Source organism: Hemiscyllium ocellatum, chromosome 3 (assembly GCF_020745735.1).
Source record: "Hemiscyllium ocellatum isolate sHemOce1 chromosome 3, sHemOce1.pat.X.cur, whole genome shotgun sequence".
Classification (NCBI taxonomy): domain Eukaryota; kingdom Metazoa; phylum Chordata; class Chondrichthyes; order Orectolobiformes; family Hemiscylliidae; genus Hemiscyllium; species Hemiscyllium ocellatum.
Genome location: NC_083403.1, coordinates 117,442,315 through 117,457,184, shown reverse-complemented (window position 1 = coordinate 117,457,184; position 14,870 = coordinate 117,442,315).

Genomic DNA, 14,870 nt, shown 5'->3' with positions numbered 1-14,870 from the left:
TATGGCTGGTTGGGTTCCTTCATCTGGAATCATAGACGGCCCCTCAGCTTCCAGGCAAGGGGAGGTCTGGATTTTCCAGATTTTAGGAAATATCAGTTAAGTTCCCTATGAAGCTACATAGCCAATTGGGTCTTGTCTGACCTGCAATCAATCTGGCTGGACATCGAGGCTTCTCAAGTAAAATGCCCACTTATTAACCTCTTATTTTTAGACAAGAGGAAAATCATCACAGATCAATGTAAAAACCCTATAATACTAAATACAATTAAAGCTTGGAATATAATGTGGCAAAATGAGGGCAATTCACATAAAACACCCCCCTAGACTCCGATATTGGGAGCATGACGAATTCAACCGAGGCTTACAGATGCCACTTTCAAACTCTGGAGATCCAGGTATATCTCCAGTTTAGGGGATCTGTTTAAGGAAGGGGTGCTGATGTCTTTTGAACAGCTGCATCAGAAATTTGGATTACCTAATGGTGATCTCTTTCAATACTTCCAAATTCGAAATTACATACAGAATGACCCTACTCTATTAGATAGTCTTTTAAATCAGACAGAGAACATACAGTGTTATGGCCAATGAGGGTATCTTCGGTCAGCACTCTTTATCATTTATTACATGATGAAGTATCGGAAGATATGGACAATCTGCTTAAAACATAGGATCAGGATTTGGGGCTGGAAATCTCTATAGAAATGTGGAATGACATTTGAGAAAATGCTAGAAAAATCTCCATCTGCAACAGAACTCAGGCCATTTAGTTGAAGATACTTTATAGGGCCCATATAGCATTGGACCGATTGGCAAAATTTAAGGCAGGAGCGTCTCCAACGTGTCCCAAATGTAAAATAGAGGTGGGCACTCTTGTACACTGCTTATGGACCTGTCATAAGATCCGTAGATATTGGACTAAAGTAACAAGTGCTCTGATGGAAATCTTGGGAACGGAAATTAGAGTGGATCCAGCATTTCTCCTTTTGTCCTTTTCAAACTTAACCTCCCTGGATATGCACGGGAAGAGATTGTTTTCCATTTTCTCTTTCTGTGCAAGGAAAAATATTTTGGTAAACTGGGTGGCTGAGGGCCCCCCTGGACTTTCGAATTGGCACAGAATAATCATGGAATATATTCCCCCTGACTTCCTTACAAATATGGTGCACCAAACCATAAAATATGGCAGCCCTTCTTGAATTACACAAATACAGATATTTCAGCCATCCTAACAAGGGCTTTTATTTAATTGAGATTGTGAACCTGGCTGGTCCAGGGCCCCTTGGGAGAGGAATCCTGCACGAATACAGGTTTTGTTATGATCTGATGTTAACATATTCCGAGCATGTATTTCACTACTCAATTTCTGTGTTATCTGACTTTCTTTTCCCCCTGAATAATGTAAGAGATTTAATCATACACTCTGGTTAGTTGTAGGTTAGATTAGTAGTTAGTTGAGTTTTGTTTTTTTTCTCGGTATCTCATTTATCTGTTTGATAGATTTTGGTTATTATTTATTTAAGATTTAATTGTATATCAATGTTTATAATTTGGGGTTTCTTTTATTTGTAAACTTGTAAAAACATGTTAAATTTTCAATAAAAATATCTCTTAAAAAAATTTATGCATGTTAGCAAAACTAGATTAATTTTGGCTTTTTAAGGATATGATAAGACAGACCTTCGATGAGGCCCCAGTTTTACCAGACTGACCTTTGATGCAGTATTATTTTTGATGACCTTCCAAATCCAGGGCTACTGTCTGAAATTGTTGTTAAGACCCTTGCACATGCAATTTAAGGGACTAACTTTTTTCTTCAAAATGTTGGGAATAGTACATGTAAACACATATTCTGTCAATTTCTAACATACCTGCAAGAGAGATCAGAGTTCAAAAAAGTAAACAAAGGATAACTTTTCTGATTTAATCTCCTTTTGTCAAGTTTCATGTGATTAGTATGTTAGTGAAGAGAAAATCATACAAGTTTTGAATTAAATATAGTGATCTCTGTGGCCAACACTCTGTACCTGCTGTGCTAAATTGCAAAACGTATCTAAATATCTGTAGCAAAGGTTTAGTGCTGAAATCTATAAACCCTGCCACATATGGGCGGCACGGTGGCACAGTGGTTAGCACTGCTGCCTCACAGCGCCTGTAGACCCGGGTTCAATTCCCGACTCAGGCGACTGACTGTGTGGAGTTTGCACGTTCTCCCCGTGTCTGCGTGGGTTTCCTCCGGGTGCTCCGGTTTCCTCCCACAGTCCAAAGATGTGCGGGTCAGGTGAATTGGCCAAGCTAAATTGCCCGTAGTGTTAGGTAAGGGGTAAATGTAGGGGTAAGGGTGGGTTGCGCTTCGGCGGGTCGGTGTGGACTTGTTGGGCCGAAGGGCCTGTTTCCACACTGTAAGTCTAATCTAATCTAAAAAATAAGTTTATCTTTCGTTTTAAAATACCCAAGAAGTAGGTTGTAATGTTTGTCCTTTATGTATCAGTTGGCTGTTTTATTCAGGGACAGTGCAGCCTGGCAGATGGAAAGTTATGACCCAGCTTCCCACAGGCATAAATGGATAAAATTATCAACTAACAATCTGCACTAAGTCAACTTGTGTTAGCTCTAAATGCAGTCAGGGAATTGTGATTTGGTTTTGATTCAGGACGGCATAGTCAGCCTAGTTTCCCACTCCTGTTAATTCATTTCCACTACCATCTGTAAATGGACCAAGGCATAATTTACTGTAATCCCTTTAGCAGAATATCTTCAATGAACTTTGCCATACATTTTATGAACATAAGAGTAAATTATTTACATGAGGTCGACTGATCCTGTTTCATTGTCAAAACTGTCTAAGACATTTGTGAGTCAAAACCTCCTCATAAGAACATAAGAAATAGGAGCACGAGTAGGCCATCTGGCCTATTCAGCCTGTTCCACCATTCAGTAAGATCATGGCTGATCTTTTCACAGATTCAGCTTCACTTACCCACCAGCTCACCGTAATCCTTAATTCGTTTACAGTTCAAAAATCTATCTTTGCCTTAAAAACATTCAACAAAGTGGCCTCAACTACTTTGCCGGGCAGGAAATTCTCCAGATTCACAACCCTTTGGATGAAGAAGTTCCTCCTCAACTCAGTCCTATATCTTCTCCCACCTTATTTTGCACCTATGCCCCATATCCATGTTAACTGCAACAATAATGATAACTTGTGTTTATATTGTGCTATTATAAAAGAAACTCAATCCACTTAAATAAATATATTAAAAAACTTGAAACCGACATCACAGAGAATCTTCTTCTTAATCTATTTATCCTAATCAACCTGCTCAGAGATGTTATTACACATCTCCAGAGCAGGTGGAACTTGAACTCTGGTCTCTCGGTCCAGGGATAGGGACACTACCACCACTACATAAAAGAGCCCCTCATGGAGGATCATACAATCATAAGATTGAAATGGAAAAGGAGTAGGTCATTTGGCCCATTGAATCGACACTAGTTCTCTGCAACAGCAGTTCAGCTCATCTCACTCAATATTCTTTCCCCAGAGCACTAATTATGGTTTTCAGTCTTGAGGTGCCCAGCCAAATCCCTTTTGAAAACCCTAACTGAATCTGTCTCCACTATCTTCTGAGGCAGTAAATTTCAGATACTAACCCCAAGTTGCACAAAAAAGTTCTTTATCATCACCATTAGTTCTTTCACCAATTGCCTTAAATCAGAAAGACTTCTCATAAAAAGACATTAAAGTTGATGTCAAGCGTGTAGGTGGATAGAGATCTATCGATCGCTTGTAAAAGAAAACAAGTCTATCTTGTTTTTAAACCTTTTAAAAGAAAGATTTCTGGCCATATTTTAAAGACAATGCTATTTAACATAGAATGAGTAAGCTAACTGCTTCCAATCAACAAAAACAAACTCATCACCACACTTCCTGGAATGTGACACTGCTTGCATAGTGTGACCATTCCAGCCAAGGAAGGAGCAGTGCTCCGAAAGCTGGTGCTTCCAAATAAACCTGTTGGACTGTAACCTGGTGGCGTATGTTATTTAAACTTTGTACACCCCAGTCTAACACTGGCACCTCCAAATCAAAGGACTAATAGATGAGATGTCAACATCAACCATGTCTGATTAACACAGATTTCCTTCAAAACCAATTATGGCCTCACATGCTGCAAATGGCTCCCACAATTATTTCTGGAAAAGCACAATGGTTTCTGACAAGAGAGTATCAAAGCTACCTCATTAACTGAGCGTTTCAACCTGAAGACTGTCAAATGGCTGATATTGCTGATTTTTTTAAAACAATCTTTAACTATATGGATATGAATTTTGTTGGCCTTTGTGTAAAATTCAAAGAGTAAGCAGCTCTAAGCTTAGCGAAATGTGTGCCTCTGACTTTGATATCCCTCAAAGGTCTAATTCCTAAAAGGAAACCTGGGTCTCACCTGTGAGGTTAACCAATTCCCAGCTTTCAATAGGTACACCTTCATCAGCAATTTGTCTGTGGCTGAGCTCCTACAAAAGTGAGCTTCTGTACCCAATCAACCAAAAGAACTTTAACGAGACATCGATGCAATCAACTCAAATTCACATGAACTAATTCCAATCACTTCAATTTTCAATAATTTGCATTTTGTAATGTGTTCCCTTTCCATTTTCTTTCACTCTCAGAGTAACGCATCTGTGAATGAATGTTACAAATCATTATCCCAGATTTTGAATGAAGTAATGAAGCCCGCTTTTTTTCAACCCTAAAGAATTTGCTGCAGGTCAATTTTTTTTTAAATTTGGATTTCACAAACAGGGCTGTTGAAACAAACCGCTGTTTTTTTTTAAAAAAAGAGAAGTAAACAAATATTTTTTAGAAACAACTTTCTTCCAAATGTAATAGGAACATTGGATTAATTTAGTTCACCTCTTCCCCATGTCTGTAACATAATCAAAAGTATGATGAAAGAGTTAAGGTTTAAGGAGCATCTGAAAGGGAAGAAAAGAGCTATAATGGACCAAGAGATTTAAAGAGGGAACGTTAGCTGGAAGAACAATCACTAATGATATAATGACTAAAATATGTGGTGTACAAAGTACCAGAATCGGAGGAGCAGAGATCTCAAATATTACAGGATTGCAGGTGGACTCAGAAATAGGATGGAAAGACATAAAGTAATTTGAAATAAGGGTGTTAATGACAACCTTTTAAATAACTAAATTCCTTCACTTTGTCTTTTGGTGATGATGGATAAACCAATGATATTAGTTTTTATTTCCTATGTAACTTATCAATACTTCACATCAATTTGATAATTTCTGCAAGATATAATTTTTGTCTCCGTTGTGTTGTAAAGAAATGAACTGCAGTTATTGTAATATCTCTGGTATCATCTCTTGTATTCTTTTTCTGACTGTGATATCCTTCTTAATGGTAAGATGCCTAAAATGCACATGATAGGCTAAATGTTGCTGGAATGAACAACTCATTTAATTGTGAGCATTTCTGTTTGAATTTTATTTTGCCTACAAAGTTGCTGTAAGTACAGGAAATTAGAGATTTCAATAGAAAATGGGATAAATGTGTATCTCCTTAACTAATGTATTCAAATAATTGAGAAATGAATAAAGGAAAGACAGAAAAGAAGCATCAAAGTGAATGAAATCAATATCAAATCTGTCATTAAGAGACAACATCAAATCTGTCATTGGATTGTCAGAGACAGCACTCACAGATAGGGCAATAAAAAAAGGCATCTTAAAAATTTGAAATTCGCATTCTGAAGAAATGAGACTCCATATGCCTGACTTTCTGAGCAAGAGAGGTTGATTGGCAGTCATTAACAATTGTTGAAAGGTCACTTATGCTATTAATTACTTCATTTAAATTCCTGTGCTGAGTTTAATAGGCAATTACTGTGCTAATGTGACATCCTCATGAAAGTCACAGTGCTGCTACGCTTGAAAATGCTTTTTTTTGTGTAGCTAACAGCAGAATGGTGGAAACTATTAAGCAACTTGTGGTGATTCACAATTTACAGGGGGTAACTCTTTCTTGCCATATGTTTGTGGCCATTTGCTCATTAATAACAGTATATGTTATTCATAAATCTTATTTTGCGAGCAAAATGTGGTCTGTTATTTTATCTGCTGCCTAACCAATTATATGGAAGTAAAAATCGATGACTCCTTCTTGGACACATAACTGATAGTATGCATACAGTGTGAACCTAAACCAGCAGGTCTGTGTCCCATCTGAAATTGAGTTTTGAGACTTATTGTAACAAGAAGAGCAGTCTAACTCTAAACGTACATGAGGTTTGTCATAATTATTGCAATGCAATGCTCCACTTTGGGCTTTCTGCCTCAGGTGATCCTTGTACATCCTGAAGGGAGGAATAAGAATGGAAGCAATGGGACGGTTGATCACAAGCCAACAGAGGCTCTCAGCAATGCAGTGGAGCTAGAAAGAACTTTTTATTTTCTCTTTGCTCCAATTAGCAACTTGTGTTTTCATGGCTGATGATTGTGAGCTGCACCAATTATACCTAAACCTCAGTAAATCAGGTTGGTCTAAAGGCTGGTGAATTTTGCTGAGAACTCCTTATACACAGCCATGATGTATTTTGTTAGTATACACAAGTTATCTAATTCCAGAGGTGTCTGAAAATTGCCTAAGGTGAATAAGGAGTGGGAGAAGGCTGTCAGAGGAGGGGAGGATGGCATAGAAAATCAGGTGCCATCAAGCCAGTGCCATGCCAATCACTTATGCACTAAGGCTGATGTTTTACCAGTGGCAAAGAGACACCCACACATCCGTGGGCCATTGCTAGTTAAACAGCTGTGAGGCATTCCCAGCTTACATGATGGGGGGAAACCTAATGCTGTGTTGCTAGCTAGGGTGGAGTCCCTCCTGTTTAGGCAACCTATGTCCAACCTGCATAACACAACCACATTTCAACTGTTGAGTTTGAGTTTGAGAATCTGGGATTAAGTGAAAGAATGTGTGATAAGTCTCTATTACACCCAATGGCGGAGAAAGAGCAACTCACTAGAAAAGTGAAGAGGAGGATGCACTACAACATTATCAATATTAAATGGCAAATAGTTTTTGTGTCTTCTACCCAGAGAATTGTTCAAGACTTGTCTGCTGAGTTTAAGTATTGTGCAGAGAGAACAGACAGTTAACCTGTTAGTTAGGAGCTATTCACACTTAGCAATGGAGACATAGGATTTCTTTTCTTAATATGTTGACATATTAAAATATGATTAAAGGTTTTTTTTGTATTTTAGAATGTATCCTATTAAATGAAATGGAATGAAGATTGTCAACAAAATAGTCTTTTGGCTACACTTGAACACAGCTCAAATAATATTTATTGTATAAGTTTATAAAAAGATGAAACCTTTCAAAAATAAAAAATGAATTCTTCATCTCCTCTGACAGTCCTTTGAGCAATTACTGACTGCAGTATTCCTGAATGACAGATTTGCCTTTCACTATGATTCCAGTGCATGGATCCTTCACATGGTTCTTTGTCCTCACGAGTTCATATGTATGTGTAAAACACTAACTCCAATGTTTTCATACAATTTTAGCTCTTAAATTCAGAGGGTAGAATTCAACTACCGTTAAATTGTTACTGACTTTAATCCAAATTATTCTCAGATTCTTTCATCATTTTCTTATACATTCTCTGTGTCTGTTTCTCACTTGTCCCCTGATGCCTGTAATTAAAGACATATTTGGCAGAGATCAGGTAATTTATTTTCAGCTGATGGTGGGAGTATTGTATTTTATAGAAATCTGGCATCCAAAGCAACAGTCTTTGAAGTGTGATTATTATTGATGCTACCCATTCAAAGCTTTCAAGAGCATATCAATGGTACCGAAAATACCCTCTCCCACAAGTTTTCACAGGATGTAGATACTTTTCCTAAATTATTGTGTTCAGACACCTCTCTGAATTATCCAGGTATCAATATCCTCTACATAGTTTTTCTCAGACACCATGTGTGCCAAATGCACCATCACTGTTCCCAAAGTTCAACTGCTGCAAGTGTCCTTATTTCCATAAAACAAAATTAAATATGCTTCTGGTCTTCAGCAACTCACACATAATTCTCTTATGTCAGCTCCACCCACAAAATATAGCTGACACCAACAGTACAAACCTCAGCCAAGTCACAGACTTCCACCAATTCTCCCCTTAATCCTCACAGTGATCAGGCTTCTGACCCAATCACAGGATCTTTCCCAGACTCCACCTAACACATATTCCTTGAGGGTAAGTGTGCTGCTATCACCCAAGGTGTTGAACAGACCACCCATGTTCTTATATAGCTGTGCAGAGTTTGCATGAATGAGATGTGTGCAATAGAAGGCATTTCAGCCCTCACAATGACTTGTTTACACTTTTCAATTCATAAAGATACACTGTAGTGTCTCACTTGGGATAAACATATTGTTCGACAAACTGCCTGCAGTTTTATTATTGCTTTTAAACATGGTCATAAAATCCACAGAGTGCAGATTTTCAAAAAAGTATTTCACAATTTATCTTTTTCATGTTCCAGCTTTTCTTTAGTCTCCTGCCACCTACATTCTGAGTTAGCTGGAGAGTCAGCAGTAAGTCTGGCAGATCTCTGCAGCAAATAATGCCTGTGATTCAGTCAGGAGAGGAGGAACATCTTGCAGTTCTACTCAATGCATTTAAAAGGGAAAACCATAGCTCCATAAACATATCTATTCTGTTTTAATTACTTAAAACTAAAGTTCATATCAGGTTTTGAATTAAATGCAGAAATAACAACAATTTTGTTATCAATGTCAAAAGCACTCGTTGTGTCCCTTTTACAAATATTTAGCATCTTATTGTTAAACTTTATCTGCATTTCCCTGCTAATGGCAAAGTAGTTTCATGATTGTCACTAAAGACAAAACATTTGAATTTATACAGCACCATACACAATCACTAGACAACCCAAAGCAAATTACAACCAATTAAGTATTTTTTGAAGTGCAGTCACTTGTACATTGGGAACATAGCAGCAAATTTCCACTGTAAGATTAGAATATGCTTTCATGATGATCATTGAGGGATAAATATCGCTCAACACACCAAGGAAACGCCCCACCGTTTCTTCAAAATAGTGCCATGGAATCTTATTTGTCCAGTTAAGGGGGTATGGTCCAAAAGAAGGCATTTCCAACAGTGCAATAGTCCCTTGGCACTGCATTGAAATGTCAGCCATGATTATAGTGCTCAAGTCCTGGATTGTACCAACTGACCCACAACTGACATTGCAATAGTAATATTGAGCAACCAAATTCTGATGAAGGTAAAAATGTTTGCCTTTGTTTGTCAAATTAACATGATTTAAACCAATTATCAATTGGTGCTAACTTTCCTTTCATGGTGTTGCATTTTATCTACATGTATTAATTTCTACTAAAATCATGAATTTTGCTTTCTAGTCATTTCATATTTACTTAGCTGTCTGCTGAGCACATGGTATTCTAGAGCTAAAATGGAGAGATCATGCCACAAGACAAATGAGGAGAAATAAGCCTTTCAATGAGATTCTGGCTGATATGATCATTCTTAGTTCCACTTTCCTGTTTTTTTTCCCCCTGTAACCCTTGATTCCTTTGCAGATTAAAATCTGTATATATACTCTGCAATATACTCAGTGATCCAGCTTCTGCAGCCCTCTGTAGTGAAGAATTCCACAGACTCACCATCCTTTGAGAGAAGAAATTCCTCCTCACCTCTGTCCTAAATGGACGATACAGTTCTCTGAGATTATGACTTTGGTTCTAGACTCTACTATAAAGGCAGACAATCCCTCAGCATCCACCTGTGAAGCCCCTAAGAAACGTCTGTTTCAATAAGGTTTCCTCTCATTCTTCTAAATTCTAATGAGTACAGGCCTAACCTATGCAAAGTTTGCGCCGAATAAATTCCCGTCATACCCAGGTTCACCCAATTGAATCTTAGAGTCATAGAATCCTTACAGTGAAGAAGCAGACCAATCGACCCATCAGGTCCACACCAATCCTCTGAAGAGCATCCCACCCAGAACTATCCCAGCCCACCCCATCTCTGTAACTCTGCATTTCCTATAGCTAATCCACCTAGACTGTGCATCCTTGGATATCTTCTCTGTACTGCCTCCAATGCTAATAAATCATTCCTTAGAAAATAGCAGCTGAATTGTTCACAATATTCTTGATTTGGCTAACTAGTACCTTATATAGATTTAATAAGCGTCCTTTTCCTTTGAAATAGAGGCTAACATTCCATTTCCTTTCTCTGTTACTTACTAAACTTGTAAGCTATACTTTTTTTGTGATTTATGTACAAAAAATCTCAAATCCATCTGCTTTCTTTTTTGGAATGCTCTTAAAGTTTTCTACCACAAAGACTAATGCAAAGTATTTATTGAATTCCAAAATCATTTCCTGGTTCCCCATTGTTATTTTGCCAGTTTAATTTTCTAAGCGGCCCATATTTACTTTAGCCTCTCTCTTGTTTATATATTGTCACACCTCACTGGGTTAGTGCACTGGAAATCAATGCCCACTATAACTAGCATTGTCACAAAATTGAAGATTTTATCAAAGTACACAAGTTAATAAAATGCATGGACTAGGTTTCTGTACTTATCAAGAATGACTATGTATTATAAATAAATAGATTCTAGTTACAGGTCAACAGCAAATATTTGTTAACATTTTACTCTACTAGTTAAAACTCAAACCCACTTAATAAAACTTGCACTTTGCACACATACTGACAGTACAGACAGTCAAAATAAAAATTTGGTGTTATGGATGAACAGAAAACTGGGAAGTCCTGTATAGTGTCCACTGAGATAACTGTTTTGTAATCAGGACTTGCTGCACTTCAATCACACTTCTCCAGATCCTTTCATTTCCTTGCAGGAGGCACAAAGTGGCCGATTCACAAATGGCACAATTTCTTCGTTAATGGTTAAAATCCACAACTTACAGCCACTAATGAGGGAAAATAAATTGGGTTTCTTCAGGTATTAGTTTTTTTTTACTTCAGAGAGAGATATCACCTCCCCTTTCAGAATTCTAGAGGCTTCTGCACATACTATTCACACCTACAAGATGTTCTACTCCCTGGGAGCCAGATAGTCGACAAGTGGGAAGTCTTTGTCATTGAGAACTGATCACCATCTCACAGACCAATTGGCTGCTTGTTGCCAGCCAAATCAAAATTTTGCACAGTGGTGCCAGTTTGGCTACAATTAACTTTCCCACAGTAGGTGGGCAAACCAGTAGTATAAACACCACTTACAACAAGTGCTGGAAATCCTGATTTTTTTTTAAGGTTCAGCAAGCCTTTCCACAATCCTTGCTTTTATTAAAGCAGTTCTTTTCCAATTTCAGTCCGCAATCAAAGGTACAGACGATTTGAGAAACAGTTTGTAGAATACTTAAATGTTTGCTGTCAGTTTTGATATTACTTGCTAATTTGTCTCCATGTTTATTTTCTCTCTATTTTCTTTTTGGTCATTTTTAGGTTTCCCAATCCTCTGGTTTACCACTAATCTTTTACATTATTTGCATTTTCTTTTAATTTGCTACTATTTTTAACTTCCTTGGTTTCTTCCCTTTGTAGAAATCCTTTGTCCTTACTGGGATTTATCTTTGTTGTGAATTTTGAGCTATTTTCTTAAATGTCTGCCATTGTTGCTCAACTATTTATTCTGCTAAACTCCATTCCTAATCCAGTTCAGCCAAATCTGCCCTGTTCCCAGTGTTATTTTGTAACAAACAACAATGTCACAAATGTCAATCTTTAACAGGCTACAAAGAGGTGAGTTGCACAGCTTCAGAACTGTGAACACTCCCTTTCAATGGGGGTGCTGCTGGGACAGAAGGGATATGGAAACAGGAACTGGAGATCCAGCCCATCAACCAAAGGCATAACAGACTACCATATAGCTAAGGCTGTACCATCTGAGGACAAATTTGCTCATTCCTAAATATAGATTTGTGTCAATGAAATGTTTAAGGTAGAGAAAAGTTAGCTGTGGTTGGCTGTTTCTGGCATTTTGTTTGAAGCAATGTTGCCTAACAGTAAGTGCAACATGTTTTTTTTTAAAACTGATTTATTTTATTTTTAGATGATAATTTTATATAATATACAGTAATCAAGTACTTCCATTATTATTATTTTAGACTAGAAAAACATGGCACAGATTAAAATTTTTAAAACATCTGATGAAGTTTGGAAGAAATCATATCTTTATTTTATAAAGTATACGCAACTGTTCAGAATTGAATGCTCTTCTTTAAGCATCACAAGAAAGGTTAAAAAAAGAAGTAGAAATGTATTGAATGAACTATTCTGTGAAGAGTATGAGGCTCAAGAGTGAATGGAATCCAATAAGCTGTGTCAGAAAAGAAAGCTTAACAATGAAGAAGCAATTAGCCAAGCTACTAATTTTGATTTTTACTGCAAGAAGCGTCAAAGGCATATTGACAAAAAGGAATCAAAAACCCAGGGGAAGAGCTGAAGCCTGCAATGTAGGGCACAATGAAGATTAAAAAAAACAGCATTATGTAACGGTTATTTATATGAAGGTTGGTCTTCAAAACCCTGAAGATAGAGAGTTTAGCAGTGAAAGAATGAGATAAGAGTGGAAGATGGAATGTTTAAATTTCACAGTGTCAATTCAGGGTGGAAAGAGTGGAAGCTAAATTGCACAGGACTTGAAAACAATTGCAAGAATCAGCTTGCCTGACAAACTCATGCTTAATTGATTGAATTGCAGGCAGTGCGCCAACTTCATGCTGCCTGTTAATTACAATTATTGCAGAAGCAGCCAATGATAGCTGTGCTGCTCATTAGCTGCCCACATGAGGCAGGGGCCTCAATATTGTAAATTCTTAACACCACTCAAAGCTAACCAGCACAGCTTAAAGTTAGCCTGATGAAAAGGTGCAATTTGGCTGCAATAGGTCATAGAGTAATAAAGTCATAGAGATGTACAGCATGGAAACAGACCCTTCGGTCCAACGTGTCCATGCCGACCAGATATTCCAACCCAATCTAGTCCCACCTGCCAGCACCCGGCCCATATCCCTCCAAACCCTTCCTATTCATATACCCATCCAAATGCCTCTTAAATGTTGCAATTGTACCAGCCTCCACCACGTCCTCTAGCAGCTCATTCCATACATGTACCATGCTCTGTGTGAAAATGTTGCCCCTTAGGTCTCTTTTATATCTTTCCCATCTCACCCTAAACCTATGCCCTCTAGTTCTGTACTCCCCGACCTTATGGAAAAGACTTTGCCTGTTTATCCTATCCATGCCCCTCATAATTTTGTAAACCTCTATAAGGTCACCACTCAGCCTCCGATGCTCCAGGGAAAACAGCCCCAGCCTGTTCAGCCTCTCCCTGTAGCTCAAATCTTCCAATCCTGGCAACATCCTTGTAAATCTTTTCTGAACCCTTTCAAGTTTCACAACATCTTTCTGATAGGAAGGAGACCAGAACTGCACACAATATTCCAACAGTGGCCTAACCAATGCCCTGTACAGCCGCAACATGACCTCCCAACTCCTGTACTCAATATTCTGACCAATAAAGGAAAGCATACCAAATGCCTTCTTCACTACCCTATCTATCTGCGACTCCACTTTCAAGGAGCTATGAACCTGCACTCCAAGGTCTCTTTGTTCAGCAACACTCCCTAGGACCTTACCATTAAGTGTATAAGTCCTGCTAAGATTTGCTTTCCCAAAATGCAGCACCTCGCATTTATCTGAATTAAACTCCATCTGCCACTTCTCAGCCCATTGGCCCATCTGGTCCAGATCCTATTGTAATCTGAGGTTTTTATGTAAATGACAAAAAGTAGAGGACCCACACTGATCCCTGTGGCACTCCACTAGTCACAGGCCTCCAGTCTGAAAAACAACCTTCCACCACCACCCTCTGTCTTCTACCTTTGAGCCAGTTCTGTATCCAAATGGCTAGTTCTCCCTCTATTCCATGCGATCTAACCTTGCTAATCAGTCTCCCATGAGGAACCTTGTCGAAAGCCTTACTGAAGTCCATATAGATCACATCTACTGCTCTGCCCTCATCAATCATCTTTGTTACTTCTTCAAAAAACTCAATCAAGTTTGTGAGACATGATTTCCCACGCACAAAGCCATGTTGACTATCCCTAATCAGTCCTTGCCTTTCCAAAGACATGTACATCCTGTCCCTCAGGATTCCCTACAACTTGCCCACCACTGGCAGTCAAGCAAGAAATGAACCTGACCTGGAAAAAGATGAAGAATTATACAACGTGTGGGAAATGCTGTTCAAAGTCTTCATACATGCATTGAAAGAAGAAACGCAAAGTAGGAGAGATGTCCTGCAAAAATGAGATGCCTGGAGACCTCACCGAAGGTAGTGAAAGCAGATAGTTCTGAAGGTCAACACCAGACATCCAGTCCTGAGGATATAGCAATATACCAGCAATTCAATAACCTCTCAAGAGTGCTCAATGCCAGTCAATACATTTTAAAATATCATATTCCAGAAGGAATACCAATAGCCTCAGGTCAGACAACGGTCAATTGATTACACTCCTATCCCTCATCTACTCAAGTAATCCATCAATCAGGATACATACCTAAAGTTCATATCTTCCATTGCACCCTCACAGACTAAACATGGCTTGAAACCTGCCAATAGCAATTCATCATTTGCACATCCTATTCAACAATGGTAATCAAATTACTCAAACAGATTGTTCAACACACACTATCACAATTCCTTCTCTCTCACAGGACAAGATAACACAGATCCAGAGACAGCAAGAGCTAAATGGAGTGGGTTAT